Below are 8,549 nucleotides of genomic sequence, written 5' to 3'. Positions count from 1 at the left end.
GACGAGCATGCAGATGAGCTTCCCTGAGACGGTTTCTGACAGTTTGTGCAGAAATTCTTTGGTTATGCAAACCGATTGTTTCAGCAGCTGTCCGAGTGGCTGGTCTCAGACGATCTTGGAGGTGAACATGCTGGATGTGGAGGTCCTGGGCTGGTGTGGTTACACGTGGTCTGCAGTTGTGAGGCTGGTTGGATGTACTGCCAAATTCTCTGAAACACCTTTGGAGATGGCTTATGATAGAGAAATGAACATTCAATACACGAGCAACAGCTCTGGTTGACATTCCTGCTTTCAGCATGTCAATTGCACGCTCCCTCAAATCTTGCAACATCTGTGGCATTGTGCTGTGTGATAAAACTGCACCTTTCAGAGTGGCCTTTTATTGTGGGCAGTCTAAGGCACACCTGTGCACTAATCATGGTGTCTAATCAGCATCTTGATATGGCACACCTGTGAGGTGGGATGGATTATCTCAGCAAAGGAGAAGTGCTCACTATCACAGATTTAGACTGGTTTGTGAACAATATTTGAGGGAAATGGTGATATTGTGTATGTGGAAAAAGTTTTAGATCTTTGAGTTCATCTCATACGAAATGGGAGCAAAACCAAAAGTGTTGCGTTTGTATATATATATATATATATATATATATATATATATATATATATATCAATCAATCAATTAATTTTTTTATATAGCGCCAAATCACAACAAACAGTTGCCCCAAGGCGCTTTATATTGTAAGGCAAGGCCATACAATAATTATGTAAAACCCCAACGGTCAAAACGACCCCCTGTGAGCAAGCACTTGGCTACAGTGGGAAGGAAAAACTCCCTTTTAACAGGAAGAAACCTCCAGCAGAACCAGGCTCAGGGAGGGGCAGTCTTCTGCTGGGACTGGTTGGGGCTGAGGGAGAGAACCAGGAAAAAGACATGCTGTGGAGGGGAGCAGAGATTGATCACTAATGATTAAATGCAGAGTGGTGCATACAGAGCAAAAAGAGAAAGAAACAGTGCATCATGGGAACCCCCCAGCAGTCTACGTCTATAGCAGCATAACTAAGGGATGGTTCAGGGTCACCTGATCCAGCCCTAACTATAAGCTTTAGCAAAAAGGAAAGTTTTAAGCCTAATCTTAAAAGTAGAGAGGGTGTCTGTCTCCCTGATCTGAATTGGGAGCTGGTTCCACAGGAGAGGAGCCTGAAAGCTGAAGGCTCTGCCTCCCATTCTACTCTTACAAACCCTAGGAACTACAAGTAAGCCTGCAGTCTGAGAGCGAAGCGCTCTATTGTGGTGATATGGTACTACGAGGTCCCTAAGATAAGATGGGACCTGATTATTCAAAACCTTATAAGTAAGAAGAAGAATTTTAAATTCTATTCTAGAATTAACAGGAAGCCAATGAAGAGAGGCCAATATGGGTGAGATATGCTCTCTCCTTCAAGTCCCCGTCAGTACTCTAGCTGCAGCATTTTGAATTAACTGAAGGCTTTTTAGGGAACTTTTAGGACAACCTGATAATAATGAATTACAATAGTCCAGCCTAGAGGAAATAAATGCATGAATTAGTTTTTCAGCATCACTCTGAGACAAGACCTTTCTGATTTTAGAGATATTGCGTAAATGCAAAAAAGCAGTCCTACATATTTGTTTAATATGCGCTTTGAATGACATATCCTGATCAAAAATGACTCCAAGATTTCTCACAGTATTACTAGAGGTCAGGGTAATGCCATCCAGAGTAAGGATCTGGTTAGACACCATGTTTCTAAGATTTGTGGGGCCAAGTACAATAACTTCAGTTTTGTCTGAGTTTAAAAGCAGGAAATTAGAGGTCATCCATGTCTTTATGTCTGTAAGACAATCCTGCAGTTTAGCTAATTGGTGTGTGTCCTCTGGCTTCATGGATAGATAAAGCTGGGTATCATCTGCGTAACAATGAAAATTTAAGCAATACCGTCTAATAATACTGCCTAAGGGAAGCATATATAAAGTGAATAAAATTGGTCCTAGCACAGAACCTTGTGGAACTCCATAATTAACTTTAGTCTGTGAAGAAGATTCCCCATTTACATGAACAAATTGTAATCTATTAGACAAATATGATTCAAACCACCGCAGCGCAGTGCCTTTAATACCTATGGCATGCTCTAATCTCTGTAATAAAATTTTATGGTCAACAGTATCAAAAGCAGCACTGAGGTCTAACAGAACAAGCACAGAGATGAGTCCACTGTCCGAGGCCATAAGAAGATCATTTGTAACCTTCACTAATGCTGTTTCTGTACTATGATGAATTCTAAAACCTGAGTGAAACTCTTCAAATAGACCATTCCTCTGCAGATGATCAGTTAGCTGTTTTACAACTACCCTTTCAAGAATTTTTGAGAGAAAAGGAAGGTTGGAGATTGGCCTATAATTAGCTAAGATAGCTGGGTCAAGTGATGGCTTTTTAAGTAATGGTTTAATTACTGCCACCTTAAAAGCCTGTGGTACACAGACAACTAACAAAGATAGATTGATCATATTTAAGATCGAAGCATTAAATAATGGTAGGGCTTCCTTGAGCAGCCTGGTAGGAATGGGGTCTAATAAACATGTTGATGGTTTGGATGAAGTAACTAATGAAAATAACTCAGACAGAACAATCGGAGAGAAAGAGTCTAACCAAATACCGGCATCACTGAAAGCAGCCAAAGATAACGATACGTCTTTGGGATGGTTATGAGTAATTTTTTCTCTAATAGTTAAAATTTTGTTAGCAAAGAAAGTCATGAAGTCATTACTAGTTAAAGTTAATGGAATACTCAGCTCAATAGAGCTCTGACTCTGTCAGCCTGGCTACAGTGCTGAAAAGAAACCTGGGGTTGTTCTTATTTTCTTCAATTAGTGATGAGTAGAAAGATGTCCTAGCTTTACGGAGGGCTTTTTATAGAGCAACAGACTCTTTTTCCAGGCTAAGTGAAGATCTTCTAAATTAGTGAGACGCCATTTCCTCTCCAACTTACGGGTTATCTGCTTTAAGCTACGAGTTTGTGAGTTATACCACGGAGTCAGACACTTCTGATTTAAAGCTCTCTTTTTCAGAGGAGCTACAGCATCCAAAGTTGTCTTCAATGAGGATGTAAAACTATTGACGAGATACTCTATCTCCCTTACAGAGTTTAGGTAGCTACTCTACACTGTGTTGTTATATGGCATTAGAGAACATAAAGAAGGAATTATATCCTTAAACCTAGTTACAGCGCTTTCTGAAAGACTTCTAGTGTAATGAAACTTATTCCCTACTGCTGGGTAGTCCATCAGAGTAAATGTAAATGTTATTAAGAAATGATCAGACAGAAGGGAGTTTTCAGGGAATACTGTTAAGTCTTCTATTTCCATACCATAAGTCAGAACAAGATCTAAGATATGATTAAAGTGGTGGGTGGACTCATTTACTTTTTGAGCAAAGCCAACTGAGTCTAATAATAGATTAAATGCAGTGTTGAGGCTGTCATTCTCAGCATCTGTGTGGATGTTAAAATCGCCCACATCTGAGCTAAGCACTAAGTCAGACAAAAGGTCTGAAAATTCACAGAGAAACTCACAGTAACGACCAGGTGGACGATAGATAATAACAAATAAAACTGGTTTTTGGGACTTCCAATTTGGATGGACAAGACTAAGAGACAAGCTTTCAAATGAATTAAAGCTCTGTCTGGGTTTTTGATTAATTAATAAGCTGGAATGGAAGATTGCTGCTCATCCTCCGCCCCGGCCCGTGCTACGAGCATTCTGGCAGTTAGTGTGACTCGGGGGTGTTGACTCATTTAAACTAACATATTCATCCTGCTGTAACCAGGTTTCTGTTAGGCAGAATTGTTATGTGTCGGACGCAGCTCGGAGAACCGACCAGCGTTTGAAGGACCCAGTATGAAATAAGCAGAGCACGGTTCAAAGGCTAACTGAATTTAATACATAACAGTGATAATATAATAACAAAAGGTGCGGCCTGGCGTGGTGCGCTCCCAGCAGCGCTAACGGTCCGGAGCCAGAAGCTGTTTCGGACCCAAGGACCCCGCCGACACCCCCCAGGTGGCCGCAACAACCGAGTCTGTGAAAGAAGGAACCATTATGTGAGTCCACACTCTACACACAGAACACTTAAAGGTGTACAAACAGCAAACACTTCCTGGCTTGATTACTGATCAGCTTCCCAACCTGCAGGCATGGAACAATCAGTTCACAAAACTCCACTGCAGTGAAAGCTGATACATGACTAACAAACAGCTCAATACAATAAGGTGTGAGGGACACCACATTTACTGACTGTATAACTGTTAGTCACAAAATCTAACGTACCTCAGGAAGTGTGCTGACGAGCGTGAAACCTCACCCCCTCCTCTTTCACAGACTGTGCATCAAACCTGGACGTTCTCAGCATCCGCTGCTGATGAGATGGCTCCCGAGACGACGATCTCACCCGTCTGGTCACAAGGTCGAGTCTCTGTCAAATACACACTGTGCACTCCAGTCTTAAATGCCAACATGTTCCAATCCATCCAGATGCACCACAGCTGTGAGTCCTGACGAGTCGCAGGTGATCAGGGTGAGGTCCTGACAGCCTCAGCAACACAGCCACTCAGTCCCAAACGCACGCCACCTGGGAGGAAAACCAAAAGACAGAAACAAACCGGCAGCCAGGCCCCCCCCAGCCATATAACAAGAATAAATCAATATGTTGATCAATTATTATATCATTTACCAACAGGGACTTAGAAGAGAGAGACCTAATGTTTAATAGACCACATTTAACTGTTTTAGTCTGTGGTGCAGTTGAAGGTGCTATATTATTTTTTCTTTTTGAATTTTTATGCTTAAATAGATTTTTGCTGGTTATTGGTAGTCTGGGAGCAGGCACCGTCTCTATGGGGATGGGGTAATGAGGGGATGGCAGGGGGAGAGAAGCTGCAGAGAGGTGTGTAAGACTACAACTCTGCTTCCTGGTCCCAACCCTGGATAGTCACGGTTTGGAGGATTTAAGAAAATTGGCCAGATTTCTAGAAATGAGAGCTGCTCCATCCAAAGTGGGATGGATGCCGTCTCTCCTAACAAGACCAGGTTTTCCCCAGAAGCTTTGCCAATTATCTATGAAGCCCACCTCATTTATATATATATATATATATATATATATATATATATATATATATATATATATATATTTCACGTCATGTGCGCCTGTAATCAACTTTTCTACAGCACGGCTTTGCTTTGAACCCTAAACCAATCGAAGCAGTGGTTCACAGATTGAAGCAATGCTTCGATATTATTGACCTTTTCTATGTTAAACCGACCTGTTATGGTCTTCTGAAACAGTTGATAGATGTATTTTATAACTTAAAAACGGGAGCGACGCTAACGCGTTAGCATGTCTATGGCATTTTCAATGTTAAAACTTAGCATTAAGCAATTGCAGCCGTCATCACGTTCGAGTGCATTTGTTTTCAATTGTAATATTTCTTAAATTTATTTTTGTTTATATATTAATAATCTAATGATTATTATATACAATTTTAGAGAAAGAGGCAAAAAGAACCTGAATAGAAACACAACAGAAAATATAAAAGCAATGAACATACATACATACATACATACATACATAAATAAATAAGTGTTTCCTGTGAACACCTAATTACTCTTACACCTCCACTTCATCCCTGTCTTATTTAATGACAGTTTGTTTTGGTCAAACCATATTTTCAATGTGTTAATTTCTTCAGTGATTTCTTCCAGAACTATCTGCCAAACTAGAAAACTACTGCATCCTAGTAAGAGCAGAATACTACTGGAATGAATTTGAATAAGGAAAGTTGTGTTTTTTTGTTTTGTTTTTTCCTTCACTAAATGGATGCTGCACTCACTGCAGTTTATTGTCTGGAATAGTCCCAGATTGTATTTCAGAGCTTCTAGAATTGAAACATTTTCGTGCAGGTGGTGTTGGGCGTAATTTTGGGTTTTGGGTCTTGGGCCACATGTAGAACGAATCAGTTTTTAAATTAAGCTTTCAATTCATATAGTGGCATCTACCTTTTTTTTTTTTTTTTTTTTTAAAGGTTACTTTATACTTTTATACTTTAAGTAGGTTTTGGAGCACATACTTTTTCACTTTTACTTGAGTAAAGAGGTCAAGTTGATACTTCAACTTTTACCAGAGTGTTTTTAAACTGCAGTATCTATACTTCTACTTAAGTAACAAATGTGTGTACTTTTGACACCACTGTGTATGAGGCCATATACTGGATATCATATGTAATCCCGAGAAGTAGCGGCCGGTCAGTCAGTCAGTCAGTCAGTCAGTCAGTCAGTCAGTCTCTCTCTCTCTCTCTCTCTCTCTCTCTCTCTCTGCCTTCCCCACCCCACATATAGCTCTATGGACTGATCACAGTGTGGTCAACGTGTGTGTCATGCCAATCAGACAATGCTGCACGATGGACTCTATGAAGTGTGTGATTATGTGTCACGTATCAGCGGAGTGTTCCGCCACCCGGCTGCTGCCAGCCACGATGCGGCGGACGGTCCTGTGTGGACGATCCCTGATGAATCTGTGTTTTTGGATATGACTCTTTAGATCCCTACTGCTGGTCCAGATGAGGGTGGAATTTAAACACATATTTACATTGTAGTGCTTTGGTAAACAGCTGCATCATCAGTCCTTCTAATGATTTACATGATGTATTTTTCAATATATGTTTATTACAGCTGTGACGCTGCGTTCACAAGCGCTGTGCTGATGCACGTCTCTGTGACGTGCTGACTCACAGTGCAGCTGTCTGAAGGAGGAGTTACAGCCATGATAACATAATATTACAGATACATCTTCTAACACATGAGGTGAACTGACAATGGATCTGTATGGACAATGGATCATTATGGATGTACCACCACGTTCACAAGCATTGCGCTGATGCGTGTCTCTATGATGCACTGACTTACAGGAAGAGTATGTTAAAAGTGTGTTGGAGGTTAAGCGAGTGTCTGACAGGGTGATGAGTGTGAAGTTGGAAATTGAAGGGGTGATGATGAATGTCATCAGTGCATATGCCCCACAGGTAGGTTGTGAGATGAAGGAGAAAGAAGATTTCTGGAGTGTGTTAGATGAGGTGGTGGAGAGTGTGCCCAAGCATGAAAGAGTGGTGATAGGAGCAGACTTCAATGGGCATGTTGGTGAAGGGAACAGAGGTGATGAGGAAGTAATGGGTAGATATGGTATCAAGGATAGGAATGGGGAAGGACAGATGGTTGTTGATTTTGCAAAAAGGATGGAAATGGCTGTGGTGAATACCTACTTTAAGAAAAGGGAGGAGCACAGGGTAACATATAAGAGTGGAGGAAGGTGCACACAGGTGGACTACATTCTTTATAGGAGATGCAAGCTAAAAGAAATCACAGACTGTAAGGTGGTAGCAGGAGAGAGTGTTGCTAGACAGCATAGGATGGTTGTTTGTAGGATGACTTTAGAGGTAAAGAAGAAGAGAGTGAGAGCTCAACAAAGGATCAGATGGTGGAAGCTGAAGGAGGAAGACTGTTGTGTGAAATTTAGCGAGCAGGTGAGAGAAGCACTAGTTGGAGAGGAAGCAATTTTGGACAACTGGAAAAGTACTGCAGATGTGGTGAGGGAGACAGCTAGGGCAGTACTGGGTATGACATCTGGACAGTGGAAGGAAGACAAGGAGACTTTGTAGTGGAATGAAGAGGTCCAGGAAAGCATAAGGAGAAAGAGGTTGGCGAAAAAGTTTTGGGATAGTCGGAGAGATGAAGAAAGTAGACAGGAGTACAAGGAGATGCGGCGTAAGACGAGAAGAGAAGTGGCAAAAGCAAAGGAAAAGGCATATTGCGAGCTGTACAAGAAGTTGAATAGTAAGGAAGGAGAAAAGGACTTGTACCGATTGGCCAGACAAAGGGACAGAGCTGGAAAGGATGTGCAGCAGGTTAGGGTGGTAAAAGATGCACATGGTAATGTGCAGACAAGTGAGGAGTGTGTGCTGAGAAGGTGGAGGGAATATTTTGAAGAGTTGATGAATAAAGAAAATGAGCGAGAGAAAAGGCTGGATGATGTGGTGAGAGTAAATCAGGAAGTAAAAGAGATTAGCAAGGAAGAAGTGAGGGCTGCTATGAAGAGGATGAAGAGTGGAAAGGCAGTTGGTCCAGATGACATTCCAATGGAGGCATGGAAATGTCTCAGAGAGATGGCAGTAGAGTTTCTAACCAGATTGTTTAATAAAATCTTGGAAAGTGAGAGGATGCCTGAGGAGTGGAGACGAAGTGTGCTGGTTCCTATTTTCAAGAACAAGGGTGATGTGCAGAGCTGCAGTAACTACAGAGGCATAAAGCTGATCAGCCACAGCATGAAGTTATGGGAAAGAGTAGTAGAAGCTAGGCTTAGAAAACAGGTGAAGATCTGTGAGCAGCAATATGGTTTCATGCCGAGAAAGAGCACTACAGATGCAATGTTTGCTCTGAGAATACTGTTGGAAAAGTACAGAGAAGGACAGAAAGAGTTACATTGTGT

The sequence above is a fragment of the Thalassophryne amazonica genome, chromosome 7 (genome assembly GCF_902500255.1).
Source record: "Thalassophryne amazonica chromosome 7, fThaAma1.1, whole genome shotgun sequence".
Lineage (NCBI taxonomy): Eukaryota > Metazoa > Chordata > Actinopteri > Batrachoidiformes > Batrachoididae > Thalassophryne > Thalassophryne amazonica.
The sequence above is the reverse complement of the archived record's forward strand: the minus strand, read 5'-3'. Positions refer to the sequence as shown.